Source organism: Physella acuta, unplaced genomic scaffold (assembly GCF_028476545.2).
Source record: "Physella acuta isolate Inbredline_101_S28 unplaced genomic scaffold, ASM2847654v3 ptg001058l, whole genome shotgun sequence".
Lineage (NCBI taxonomy): Eukaryota > Metazoa > Mollusca > Gastropoda > Physidae > Physella > Physella acuta.
In genome coordinates, this window is record NW_026732575.1 from 15,222 (window position 1) to 30,070 (window position 14,849).

General features: G+C 38.1%; 1 protein-coding gene across 2 annotated transcripts in view; it reads left to right on the plus strand.

The window, feature by feature from the left end:
- Nucleotides 1-329: 329 nt before the first annotated feature.
- The window catches only part of LOC131955186 (solute carrier organic anion transporter family member 5A1), a 79,569-nt gene continuing 65,049 nt past the window's right edge, over nucleotides 330-14,849 (plus strand). Inside the window, exon 1 of one of the 2 annotated variants that reach the window (XM_059319202.1) lies at nucleotides 330-477. The gene's annotated coding sequence lies outside the window, so the exon portion shown is untranslated. Of the gene's footprint in view, nucleotides 478-1,015; nucleotides 1,077-14,849 lie in introns of those variants that run through there. The other variant, XM_059319205.1, reaches the window with a different exon arrangement.

Genomic DNA, 14,849 nt, shown 5'->3' on the forward strand with positions numbered 1-14,849 from the left:
AAATTTTCGGGGGGGGGGGGGGGGCTTCGCCCCCCCGAAGAGATGCCTGGAAGAAACTCTGCCGGCAAATCGTTGTAAAATTAAGCATGCAAGTGTAATTAAAATTAGGTCAAAGGTTTAATTGAAATATTATCCAGACGACAAGATCTAGATCTATATTTCAGCAGAACTTTTCTTTAGTAGATATAGATCTAGATCTATTAATTAATTAACCATCAATGAACAGCGCGGGTATGAGAAAGAAAAACATTGTAAAACGCAACCCCCCTTTCAGCATTTTCAACCAATTAGAAATCAGCAAATACCCAGTGCGGAACTTGACGTTTCAATAACAAGATGCGAGGATAAACTGTGTCTGCATGGAGTGTTGGAAAGTGAAGGAACGTTCCGATTTTTAACAGTGACGTGATAAATTGTTATCAACATTTTTGAACTGTTGGAATTTTTTCAGGAATATGGGAATACTCTTTAACTAGGGTAAGTTAAACATTATTGATAATTGCTTATTTCATACCGTTATTTATTATTTTAGGTTTTTAATAGACTGATGAACCCGCCCATTTATTGATCGTGGCAAGGAGAAAGAAAAAAAAATTGTATGAAGAAATGCGACTGATCTATCGGCATTCAAACAAGAAGATTTATAGTTTTATAATTTGCGCTGTTAATATGTATGAGCAAAAATAATGTGAATACATATTTTCAGCTGAGTAACACTATTCTAGAAAATCTTTTACATAGGCTTAATTTTTATCTTTTTTGCGCAGACGTTCACCTAATTTCATTGTTCTGTTCAGATCTGGGTCAAAAATAACTCGATCAGCTGTTTTCCATCTCCTTTACACAGGTTCTAGAAATCTAGATCTAGGTCTAGACTAGATAAGAAGTAACTATTGTAGTAGACCTACAGTAGTCTATAGTCTATAGGCCTAGAGCCTTTTTGTACCCAATGTGAAATTTCCCTAACTTACTAAAGTTGCATTTAATCTAGATTCTAGATGACAATAAATTATGTGCATAATCAGATTTAGAGCTGATGAATGGAAACTAAATTTGACATCGTTGTGATCTTCTTGGTGAGTAATAATAACTGAGGCATTAATCACTGAATAAGTAATGAGTAGGCCTTTATTTTATTACAGATGGATCTAGGTCTACATGGTAATAGTAAAAAACTATGCATTATTACATTCCTATAATTTAAATTTAAGTGCTGGACAAAAAAGGTACTAGATCTATAACTAATCTACCTACTTTTTAACTAAATACTCACAGGCCTCCTTAATCACTATTAAAATTTGTGTTATTTGCACCTATGATGAGTAAAATATTTATAACAATGGCATTATTAGACTGAACTTGACTTTTGTTTGTTCTTTAGGCTTATGTTTAATTTTTCATGGGCCTAGTTCTAGTATTTGCGGTTTGGTTTTTTTTTTTTACCAATAAGGCCTACAGTTTTCTTTATGTTAAGCAACATTCTTTGCTTTATCTCCATCTTAAGTAAAGATTCCTCTTCAGACCTAGTGATACATTGGGCAGATGAAGTAGAGCTCATATGTTTCTTGACCATGGCATATGAAGGGATACTGTGGTCAGCACTATGCCTAGCTGCCTTTACTTTCTTTAACATGAGTTAGTATACCCATCAGTGCTAGGTGGACTCAGGGATGTTCCACTGACTTGAACCCTGATTAGAACTCGACTTTCAGATTAACTAACATTCTAGTGCTCAACTGTTAGGCCATGCTGTCCCTCTAATCTCCATCTTAAGCAGGTTTATTTATTTCAGTAATATAGACTGTTTAGGTGTGATACACAGTATCTCTTTAGTGTACTATGAAATAAAATGACTTTTGACATTGTTAGCTTTTTGAGAGGACAGTGTGGTTAGAAAGTAGAACATACAACTGCTAACCAAAAAGTTTTGAGTTTGTGTCAACAGAACTTGCCTGAGCCTACCTGAGATGGGTATCTGACTGATGTTCGGTAAAGTAAAGGTGGCTGGGCATAGAGTGTTGACCACTTTTTCTTTCCTATGCATAGACCACTGAAACAGGTGAACTCTACTTCACCTGCACCATGTATGTTCAGGTCCAAAAGGGTCCTTTACTTACTTGGCTTTATTTTACTAACTTGGCTTTATATGTTGACCACTTGGTACCCTTTTCAGATCTGATGGGCAATATGGAATGTGTGTAGTAAACTTGTTTGTGTGACTTAATGGTCATCCAGTGGACTCAGGCTTGTGTTCACAAGCCAATTCTTTCTGGTTGGAAGTCATGACCTTTATTGTTCTACCATGTTTACATTACCTTTACTCCAATTCTTTATATTGTTCAGATTGTATGCAACCTCACAAACCACTAAACCTTACAATGCAGAGTGTATCTCAGCTATAGAGCAGTGCATTGTCTTATAATAGACAACATATTTATTTTCTAGACCTATACACCATTGTGTAGAAGAATACATTTTAAATTCTTTTTATATTATTTCCTCTCAGGGATAACTTTAAAACCTGTTTGTTGTCCTCACAGTTTGTAAGGAATTAAATATCTATATATATAAAGCAAAGTGGTCGGGTGCCCGATAGGGCACTTCCCGGCGCCGCAGGCGCGTCAAATTTGGCACGAAGGTGCCTTATGGCGATAGAACACGAGGGCCGGTGACGGTTCGGCAAAAAGTCTACGGAGCGGGGGTCAAAACTGACCTCGACTGACCGGCGCCTTATATGGGCTATATTACGAAAAAAAAATTCCTCCGACGACCCCCCTTGATATTTTGTGAGGTAGTAGAAGAACACCTTGGGGTGTCACAAAAAACTCGCCATGTCCGGGAAAAATCGGGAAATGGGTCAAAACTGACCAGTTGTATTTCCCTATATAATCTTTGTATTTTATGGCGAAAACAGAGGGTCATTTCAAAACGGATTTTATGGCACTTACGCTCTTTACATCTGGCTCAGTTTTGGCATGCTTATAGGTAAATGGCTTGACCTTTAGGGAAATCTGTCGGTTACACTCAAAGCCCTCGACGAGGGCTAAAAAGTGACCGCGAGTGAAATTCTCTTTATATGAGCTCTATTACGAAAAAAAAATTCCTCCGACGACCCCCCTTGATATTTTGTGAGGTGGTAGGAGAACGCCTTGGGGTGTCACAAAAAACTCGCCATGTCCGGGAAAAATCGGGAAATGGGTCAAAACTGACCAGTCGTATTTCCCTATATAATCTTTGTATTTTATGGGGAAAACAGAGGGTCATTTCAAAACGGATTTTATGGCACTTACTCTCATTACATGTGGCTCAGTTTTGGCATGCTTATAGGTAAATGGCTTGACCTTTAGGGAAATCTGTCGGTTACACTCAAAGCACTCGACGAGGGCTAAAAAGTGACCGCGAGTGAAATTCTCTTTATATGAGCTCTATTACGAAAAAAAATTTCCTCCGACGACCCCCCTTGATATTTTGTGAGGTGGTAGGAGAACACCTTGGGGTGTTACAAAAAACTCGGCATATCTGGGAAAACTTCGTAAAGGGGTCAAAACTGACCAGTTGTATTTCCCTATATAATCTTTGTATTTTATGGGAAAAACAGAGGGTCATTTCAACAAAGACTTTAGGGTACTTAAGCTCAGTATATCTGGCTAATTTTTTGCATGCTCCTAGGTCAATGGCTTGACCTTTAGGGAAAACTGTCGGTTACACTCAAAGCCCTCGACGAGGGCTAAAAAGCGACCGCGAGTGAAATTCTCTTTATATGAGCTCTATTACGAAAAAAAAATTCCTCCGACGACCCCCCTTGATATTTTGTGAGGTGGTAGAAGAACACCTAGGGGTGTCACAAAAAACTCGGCATATCTGGGAAAACTTCGTAAAGCGGTCAAAACTGACCAGTTGTATTTCCCTATATAATCTTTGTATTTTATGGGAAAAACAGAGGGTCATTTCAACGCAGACTTTAGGGTACTTAAGCTCAGTATATCTGGCTAATGTTTTGCATGCTCCTAGGTCAATGGCTTGACCTTTAGGGAAAACTGTCGGTTACACTCAAAGCCCTCGACGAGGGCTAAAATGTGACCGCGAGTGAAATTCTCTTTATATGAGCTCTATTACGAAAAAAAATTTCCTCCGACGACCCCCCATGATATTTTGTGAGGTGGTAGAAGAACACCTAGGGGTGTCACAAAAAACTCGGCATATCTGGGAAAACTTCGTAAAGGGGTCAAAACTGACCAGTTGTATTTCCCTATATAATCTTTGTATTTTATGGGAAAAACAGAGGGTCATTTCAACGCAGACTTTAGGGTACTTAAGCTCAGTATATCTGGCTAATTTTTTGCATGCTCCTAGGTCAATGGGTTGTCCTTTAGGGAAAACTGTCGGTTTCACTCAAAGCCCTCGACGAGGGCTAAAAAGTGACCGCGAGTGAAATTCTCATTATATGAGCTTTATTACGAAAAAAAATTTCCTCCGACGACCCCCCTTGATATTTTGTGAGGTGGTAGAAGAACACCTAGGGGTGTCACAAAAAACTCGGCATATCTGGGAAAACTTCGTAAAGCGGTCAAAACTGACCAGTTGTATTTCCCTATATAATCTTTGTATTTTATGGGAAAAACAGAGGGTCATTTCAACGCAGACTTTAGGGTACTTAAGCTCAGTATATCTGGCTAATTTTTTTGCATGCTCCTAGGTCTATGGGTTGACCTTTAGGGAAAACTGTCGGTTTCACTCAAAGCCCTCGACGAGGGCTAAAAAGTGACCGCGAGTGAAATTCTCATTATATGAGCTCTATTACGAAAAAAAATTTCCTCCGACGACCCCCCTTGATATTTTGTGAGGTGGTAGAAGAACACCTAGGGGTGTCACAAAAAACTCGGCATATCTGGGAAAACTTCGTAAAGCGGTCAAAACTGACCAGTTGTATTTCCCTATATAATCTATGTATTTTATGGGAAAAACAGGGAAATTTTAACACAATTTTTAGGTTACTTAATGTCTGTACATCATGCTACGTTTTTGCATACACTACTAAAGATGACTAGGCCGTATGGAAAAACTGTTGGTCAGACTCAAAGCCCTCGACGAGGGCTAAAAGATGATCTTGAGTGAAATTCTCCTTATACGAGATATATATATATATATATAAATAAATTGACGAACGATCCCCTTAATATTATGTGACGTCGTAGACCGACCATGGAGGGTAACAAAAAAACTTTATTCCCGTCATAAACAGCCATTATAGTCGTTAAATATGTTCATATAACGTAATTTCTTATATAAGCAAACAATATAAGTAAACAATGACATACGTCATACGTTCAGTTTTCAAGGGAGGTAACGTTTTTAAAATTATTTTTTTTCAAATAATTGTATACTATTTTAAACAGAAACAGAAAATGACGAAGTATAGCATTTGTTTTAGTACAAAATTAAGTTGTTAATTTAGTTAAGTAACCTAATTAAATAAATTAATTAATTTCAAAAGGCAGTGTAATATAAACTATGAGATATACTGTTCATGAAACCTGTGTAGTTCTAATTCCATTTTAGTTATACATTGCATACTTTCCAGAAATTCTCCAGGAACGAAGTGTAAATGACGAACAAAAACATTATTTTCTAAAATTAGCATTACTGTTTAAATTAAACTTATTAAAGCACTCCACACCCAATCCATCGCTAAATAATTAAGTATTCAAATTCTCAAATGTTTTTTAAAAACCTAAGCGAAGCTAGGCAGTATGCCTAGTATATCATTAAATATGATTACGTTGGAACCTTTTGATGAATATCTTCAAAATTATATTAAGTATTTTTTCAGCAGTTGTTATATTTTTTCAGTGGAAGATTCTTCAAAAAATTGTTGATTATATAAGGGAAAAACTGTAAAATTTCATATTGATAAAAAAAAATATAACATTTACATTAAACTTTAAATAATAGTAAATGGTTGTTTAAGATGATCTTTTCTAGCAATATTTAAGAGTATATTATGTGTATTTTTCTCATTAAACTATTGCATTATTTTTATGTTAAGAATGTGTTTTGTAATCTAATTACAAACTTTATATAATAATAAAATAAGTTCTAAACTGATCAATAGTGTCCGGCCATTAGAAGATTAAAGCAATTGATCTTTTCCACAATAATCTAAAAGCCAACATATGTTCACATGTTAAAAGACTGATGTAACCGATCTGTTTCCTAATACTACAAATAAAACTAGCATGTGTGACCCATTGATTTCCACCTGTTGTGTTGTGTGCCATGACAGTGAAGCAGCTGTGCATCAGTGTCACAGTGTAGCTACCTTCAGTTATGGTCCACTGACCCTGCACTGTTATCCAGTTGTGGTGGAATATGACTGGTGTATGCTCTGTTGAACATCTAGTCTTGAAGCTGTTCGTTTATTTAGTCCACCAGTCCTGAGAGAAGTTGATTCACCTATCTAGTTATATAAAGTTAGTTCAGCTTGTGGACAATTGGTTGTCTAGCCAGATCTACTTATTCAAATAAAAACTGTATTGCTTTTAATGATGGTGTATAGAAATATAAGGGTTAAAGTATCATAATCTAAGATTTAAATATGTTAGTAGGCTATTTCCCCCACCCCACCCATTCTTTGAGGTGTTATTTATGAACACCCCCCCCCCCCCTCCGCAGCCCACCAATTTGGGTAAGATTTATAATCGTTATTGGCGATATTAACTAAATAAGGCGGGCATTTATTTTATTTGACTTTGTCGTGTTTAATTTTTAAAGCGTATTCTTGGCATAGTAATCGATTTCCGAAAATAGGCGTGACACACTGGCAAGTCATATTTGTATTTAGTTAACTTCCCTTCTAAAGAAGATTCCATTATTCTGGCTTTATCAACTTTGGCATAATCGAGAGGAATAGGTGCGTTAGGTTGTTATTCGTATTGTAATCCCTCATCCCTGGTTTAGTGATATGATTAGAAGTCAGGGTTACGGCTTTTGTAGGACTTTGGATAAGATTAGCCTTGACATTAGCAAGACCTATTCGTATCTAGTTATCTACCCTTGTATAAGAAGTTTTCATTCTTCTGGAATATTCGGTCACTGTTATAACACACACCCATTAAGAACTAAAAAAATAAAATAATAGACCCTTGAATTAGAAGTCAAGGTTACGGCTTTTGTAGGACTTGGAATCGGATTAGTCTTGTCGTTAGCAAGACTTATTGGTATCTAATTATCCACCCTTTTATAAAAGTTTCCATTCTTCTGGAATATTCGGTCACTGTTATAACACACACCCATTAGAAGCTACACAAAAATAAAAAAAAATAAATAAATAAAAATAATAGACCCTTGTTGGGCCTCAAATACCACGAACCAGTACTCTTGTTAGCGAGAGACAACTGTGCAGATGTTGGAGGCGGAAGTTGTGATCACCCGTGTGTGTAGTCGTCACGATTTCTTTGTGTCGCTTCTAACTGACGTAACGTTCGGTCACGTGCCGCTATTTACATTCACATCACGTGTTGCTTAAGTAAGGCACCAGGAATATTAACATTATAGTTAAAGAATTTACGAGGCTTCCCAAACTATAGGCCTGCTGATCCGCAACGTTGGTCAGCATTTCTATAGAGATTCGGGGAAGGGCTTGACTGTAACGATCAAGTTTAAAAAAGGAATTAAAGACAATCTAAGAAAAGAAAATTGTAAGCAGTTTCCAGCCCGATATACTAAGCTGATGTTATTGTAACAGTTTACCATATTGCTATGTTAACCTCTTTGGTATAGTGGTTAAGGGGTTTGAGTATATGGTTATAATGAAATGCTGATTAAAAATATCAAATTATGCTGGTTTAAAGAATATCTGAGCACTGAGAAACCCCCACTAAAGTTAGGGTTTGAATCTTGGGTTTATGTTTGTAGGTTGTCACCGTGGCAACCCAGCTCTTGGAACCTTTACAAGACGGGGGTCACCAACTCACGGGGCCTTGTTTAAGTCAGGGATCACCAATCCCTGGCCTGGTACCTTTGTTGATTCGGGGATCGCTAACTCTTTGGACCTTGTTTGAGTCGGGGACCTCGTGGGACCGTTTTGGAGTCTCACCATGTCTTGGGACCTTGTTTGAGTCAGGGATCACCAACCCCTGGTCGGTACCTTTGTTGATTCGGGGATCGCTAATTCATGGGACTTAGTTTGAGTCGGGGATCACGCGCTCGTGGGACCTTTTTTGAGTCTCACCATATCTTGGGATCTTGTTTGAAATGGGGATCAACAGCTCTTGGGACATTGCTTAAGTCGGGGATCATGAACGAGGCTAGACATATTGCTGGCTTGTACTAGATGAACGGATGTCAGAGATACTAACGAACTATATCCATCTTCACTATTTAAGATTATGCGTAAGTTAGTATTTTACTTTTACCTTGTTCTTTTAGCTTCTTTTTTTTCACTGTTTCAGTTTGAATAGAAAAATGTCGTTCAATCGTTTCATTACTAAATGCTTCGAGTTCCATTTTCTGAAAACAAGAAAGAAAAATGTGACCAACGCGTTGATCACTGTGTTGACAAACTTATTGGAGCCTGTTGTTCCCAGTGGGGCAGGTGACACTTGTTGCTAATTATAGCTCACAGAATTCGCGAGCTACAGATGGCGCCACCTGCTCACACGTGGGAGACGTCGTTGTCAGTTATACACAGGCGCGCCGTGGGCTGTACACCAGTCACGGATCCTGGCGAATGGCATCTGGTTCTGGCAGTGTCGTGTCATCTGGTATTGGCAGTGTCATGTCATTTGATATTGACACCGGTACTGGCACTGTCAAGTCATCTGTTACTGGCAGTGTCATGTCATATGATACAGGCAGTGTCATTTCATTTGATATTAACACTGTCATGTCATATGATATTGACAGTGTCATGGGCATTTGTATACTGGCATTCTCATGTCACTATCATGCCATCTGATACTGTCACGTTATCTAATATTGACTTGTTTTTAGTAAGACACTTTTAAAATCTCATGTCATCTGATACTAAGATTGTCATGCCATTTGCTACTGACTCTAACATGCCATCTCCTGCTGACATTATCATGTCATCTGCTATATACACGTTCTGTCTCACTGTCCAACATAATCTTCTATCGACACCGTCATCTGCTACTTTTAGTCACCGTGTCATCTTATACTTCCACTACATTCTGAAACAGACACTGATTTCCCCATCTTATAATGATTTAACCAGACTAAGCTAGTGATCAGTTTGTCGAGTATTAAAATGCTCCATGTCCTACTTCTGTGGGCGTGGCACGTCTTTAGCTGAACCTACCATGGGGAATCAAAGGAAGGGAAATAACAAACCCACTCACACGATTTTCATTATCAGCCATCACACAACAAGGCGGGATCCCGGAAGTCGACCACATGAGCCGTCGTCACAAAAGGAACGGGATTTGTGGGATAGAAATTAATTAGGGTAAAATGTTATGGTGGGCTGTTACTAATTTATCTTCAGTGGCTGTTGAATGCGGTTATTTTTGGGCGTATTGTGCAAGAGATATCCACCTACTCAAAATGATATCACTGTCGTTAGTTCTGTCATTTAGCTTTCTTGCTAGGTTTTAAATTGATTGAGTTTATTAATGTGTGCAAGAGATGACCACCTACTCAAAATGATCGAGCATCAACTTGAGATGCTCGACTTCACCCACTTCATTGCTTTGGTGGAGGCGTTCGTGTGTGGATTACATCTTTGTGCTACGCCAGTGAGGTGTCACAAGGTCTAGGGGCCACTGATCCCCATTGTGTAGTGTAGACCGTCTCTCAGTTTTAGGACCATTGCCCCCCCCCCCCCCCCCAACCCCCATTGTCCTAGTGTTGAGCGTCGTATGTGGAGGTATCTCCCAATTTTAGGACCACTGATCCTCACTATCCTAGTGTTGAATGTCGTGTAGTTGCGAGGTCTCCCAATTTTAGGACCACTGATCCTCACTATCCTAGTGTTGAATGTCGTGTAGTTGCGAGGTCTCCCAATTTTAGGACCACTGATCCTCACTATCCTAGTGTTGAACTTCATGTGTGGACCGTCTTCCAGTTTTAGGACAATTGACCCCCATTGTCCTAATGTTGAAGGTGTGAGTGGACGCCCCCCCCCCATGTGAGAGCATCTGATCCCCATTGTCTGATTGTTGAAGGTCGTGAACTGTCTCTCCACTATCCGTGACTTTGGTTAGATCTGGCCCTACCTATTTCTTCTGATGTCACATGTCTTATGCTAATTAATTTTCACCTCAGTTTGTTCTTTTACAATACCCTTGAATCTGTTTATTATTGTAGAGCAACTAGGGAAACGGGTCGCAGTAGAGAGAGGGCGAGAGACTGAATACTTAATCTGTACACACTACAGTCTGAATACTTTTCTTATTCACTCATCTCACAAAGCAGTATGGATCTTGTGTATTGACATTTTGGGTTCCTTTTTGTATGAAGACATTTATGAAACGTGCTGTCTATGGAAATTCGATCTGTTTTACTAAGACATTTTTTTAACATCGCATGTCTAATCATGTTTTCACACCTGTTGAACCAGCAGACGGACAAAAAAGACCCCTCCCTCCACACATTTATTCACTAGTACCGCTGCAATCATTAGAGTCTTAATGCACTTCTTTGTCTGGTAGTCACCAACACGAAATCGTCATTTCGTTTAGGGCCTTTATGTGCCTGTGTGGCGAAAAACAATCGCAGCGTCGTGTCAAACCTGTTCTGCCACTTGAAAATGGGGTTATTGCAAGGCCAAAACGTCTTGTTTTAACTGCCTTGTGAACAATACATAACACCTTGTACACACTCATTGCAATGTTTGCCACTATGTAAGGGAATCCATATATATATATATATATATATATATATTCTCCTATAGAATCACAGAGTAATAAATTAATCATGCGGCACAAGCTGGTCATCAAAAACCCTTTTGATGGTGCTAAAAATCGATGCTGACACTTTCCTAGTCATGTACTTCTAACAGTGGTGGCAGAACACTCCCTTTAATTTACCCACTAATTGGTTCTGTAATTACGTGATGACGTTTTAGTGCATCCGTCCCCCCCCCCTCTTTCCCCCGTTCCGTTTACCTGATAGTGCCGCCGCATCGCTGCATTGTCCCGGGGATAGCGTGTCACGCTTGGTTGATCTCACCGTGTCCAGCTTGATTTCCATAAGTTGATTGGGGGACTGATCAGCGGTTGTTGTTGCGTGTCTGCCTGCTGGCGTCGCATCTGCTGTCATGATGATTACACCGCGTCACGGCCAGTTTGTGACGCCCGCGTCACTGCGGGCTTTACCCGAACGCCGGCCTGGTTAAGTTAATGAATACAATGATGAATAATTTGTTCCGGCGTCGTTAAAGGATGATGTATTGGAAGAAATTGATTGACGTTGGAAATAGATTTATTTCAAACAAATTGCTGAATTGCTCTTAGCAAAGTACAAATGAGATAAAATAAAAAAAAATCTTCTACATTTATTACACTGAGTTCCAGATTATATATATATATATATATATATATATATATATATATATATATATATATATATATATATATATATATATATAAAATATATATATATATATAATATATATATATATATATATATATAATATATATATAGGCTATATATATATATATATATATATATATATATATATATATATATATAAAATATATATATATATAATATATATATATATAATATATATATATATATATATATAATATATATATAGGCTATATATATAATATATATATAGGCTATATATAATATATATATATATATATATATATATATATATATATATATATATATATATATATATATATATATAATGTGTGTGTGTGTGTTTGTGCGTGTATGTATATGTATTGGTGGGTAATGCGAGGGAGGAATGAGGCAAATTAGATGCAATGAGTTAAAAACAACAACCTTTGTGCTTAAGTTAAAAAATATTTCAGAAAATTCTGTAGACCTCTATTGACTCCTTTCAATTGCTTGTTGATACTCGCTGACCTTTGAACCCTCAGAGTCTTAGATCCCGTGTAGGGTGAACCCTGTCACTAAAGAAATAAAGGTCATTGCCTGATTGACAGCTTGTTGTTTCCTGTCCAGCATCACGCGCGGTTAGGTAACCTAAGCCTTAAGACATCACTCGGTTCTTCCCAGTCCTGTATCTAACGTTGTGTATGTAGAAATAACAATTCTGTGTTACCCCATACACACTATCTGTTATACCGGATGCTCCTCGAATGTTTTGCTCCCTGTGTTTTGTTTTATTGATTCATTTTAGTCACTAATTTGGCTTAACTAACGTACTTTAAATTTATATAATTTGTATATAATGGATCTAGGACGTCACCCCCCCCCCCCGTCTTTAACTCCGTGGTCAGTCCCTTCACCTTAGAGTACATATTATACCTATCCGTACACATCACTATATCAATCCTCCTAACCCTGTCCTTATCCCTTCTCATTATTCCAGACATCTGTTTTAACCTGTCTGTATCTCTCTCCAAATGATCTAGGGGGTGGAATTGGGGGTCAGAGTTTCTTTCAGGCATATCTTCGGCATGGTGGGGGGGGGGGGGGGGTTGCTGTTCGCCTCATAAACAGAAGCAAGTCCACTGCCTCTCCTCCTCCAAACCACAATGTAATGTATTTAAAAAAATATTTGCTTGTATCAGTCTCCCCCCCCCCCCCCCTGAGAATTTACTTCCCCTCTCGAATGTTTTAAGTGCCCAACCCTCCCCAACCTCCCTAGAGAACAAAATAAAAATGTCCGAAAGAAACATTTGGAGGGGTGAACATCATACTTAGGTGGAGGCGGTGCGATGCATGAAGAACCTGCGCCTTAATGTGTAGGTAGTGCAATAGGTTATATCTGTTGCATACGTCTCACAAAATATGTCACTGTTATTGTCACTGTTATAGTCACTGGTGTTTATGTAGGTAGTGTTTTCACTCAGGTCAAACAGCCTTAGTATGTCTGAACCTGGTGTATACCGCACTTTAGTTAGTCCGTATGATTTTGTGTGTTTGTGCGTGTGTTTATTATTGGAACGACTAGCCGTCACGCACTAGTGGATGTGTGCTGGGGTCATCCTGACTTCGCGTGCAAGCAACTGCCATAATAAATGTTCGATCGTTGCATTAAAGCGGTCAATTATTTAAAGGCTATGCTATACTTAGTGATTTCGTCGGTTGCGTGATCAAAGGGAGGTTACACGTTGTACGCCAAATGTCAATGCTGTCCCCTCGTCTCAACATATCTAGCTGTCACCCCCCACCCTTAAAACTTGAGATTAGTTTTGATTTCTGAAGTGGAAGCACTTACATTTTAACGCGTGGCTTGAACGTGCTTACTAAAATTTTTGTTTTGCAATGGCTACTGTTATTTATTGCTCTGGCTTCGTTGTTTTCACATTGGCCCTACATTTAGGTTTTAATTGAATCCTTCTAATACAATGGCGATTATCTTAATGTTATAGGAGCTAAAACATTTTTGTATGGTTTACAATAAAAAAAAAAAGAATCCTGTATAGACCTAGCGATCCATTGGGCAGATGAAGTAGAGTTCATATGTTCCTTGTCCACGGCATATGAAAGGAAGGTGTGGTGAACACTTTGCCCAGCAGCCTTTACTTTCCCTAACATGAGTTAGGTACCCATTAGAGCTGGGTAGACTCGGGGACGTTCTACTGGCTTCGACCCGGGTTCAAACTCGAGACTTCAGGTTAGCAGCCTAGCCTAAACCTAGACGTCCCACATATAGTTCACCATGCGAGTGTATTATTACTTAAGTCAACTATACTTTGCTGAATTGGTTTAGATAATTTTTAATATAACACAAGCCAGAACAGTGGATCTTTAAAAAAAAATAAAGCTTTTAATATCCAGCCCTAATCCACTGGATTACATTGATCCATACACTCTGTTGATATTCAAAGATCGTTAAAACAGATTGCTGGTTTTATTACACGTAGTGCTAGTACTCTAGTCTCTTATCATAGACTTACAACCTTTAGTGCTGCGGGCGCCCTAGAGGTTCTGTGTTTTTGGTAGGTTGATTGTGTATGTACGCTAGCTGTAAACTTGGGCTATGGGTGAAGTATGGCCGTAATAAACTTTGATGTCTTTCAAGTGGTGGATACTGTCAGTGTTTGTTTTAATCCTGGGCGGAATCATGCCAGGCAGGTTTTGTTTTAGAATCGATTCCTTGTTAGCTTGCTGTCGTTGTAGCAGTACATTCAATGTTTTGACGTAATGTATAGAATTTAATATAAAGTAGATCCGTTATTATTGGTGGCATTAGTTCGGTTGTACCACAATTTTTGTGTGTATTAAAACTTTACCTAGCCTTTAAAACTAAATCCTGCTTTAACCCAAGATTTCATAACATCCACCGTCTACATTACAAGAGTAGATGTTATTGAAGCCAAAAGTACCAAGCCAAATACATAATAAATATTGATAAGTAACAGAAAGAACATGAAAAAGCTGCTTTCAAGACATTTTTGTTCTTACCACAACCATTTATTTTAACCATGTCTTTTCACTGAGAAAATAACACCATGTTCAAAATATTATGTTGTGATATACTGTATCTGTTTCATACAATTGAAAACTCGAATACTTTATGCAATAAAAACTGAACATAATTTAAACACAAAAATCCAACGCTAATTGTGTGCCAAGTTTGTTAAATCGATATCTATATCTGATACACTTGTTTATCTGTACTGTTAATATGTAAACTACGTTCAGTCTGATATGACTATCTTCTTTACGGGAAATACTTTTTA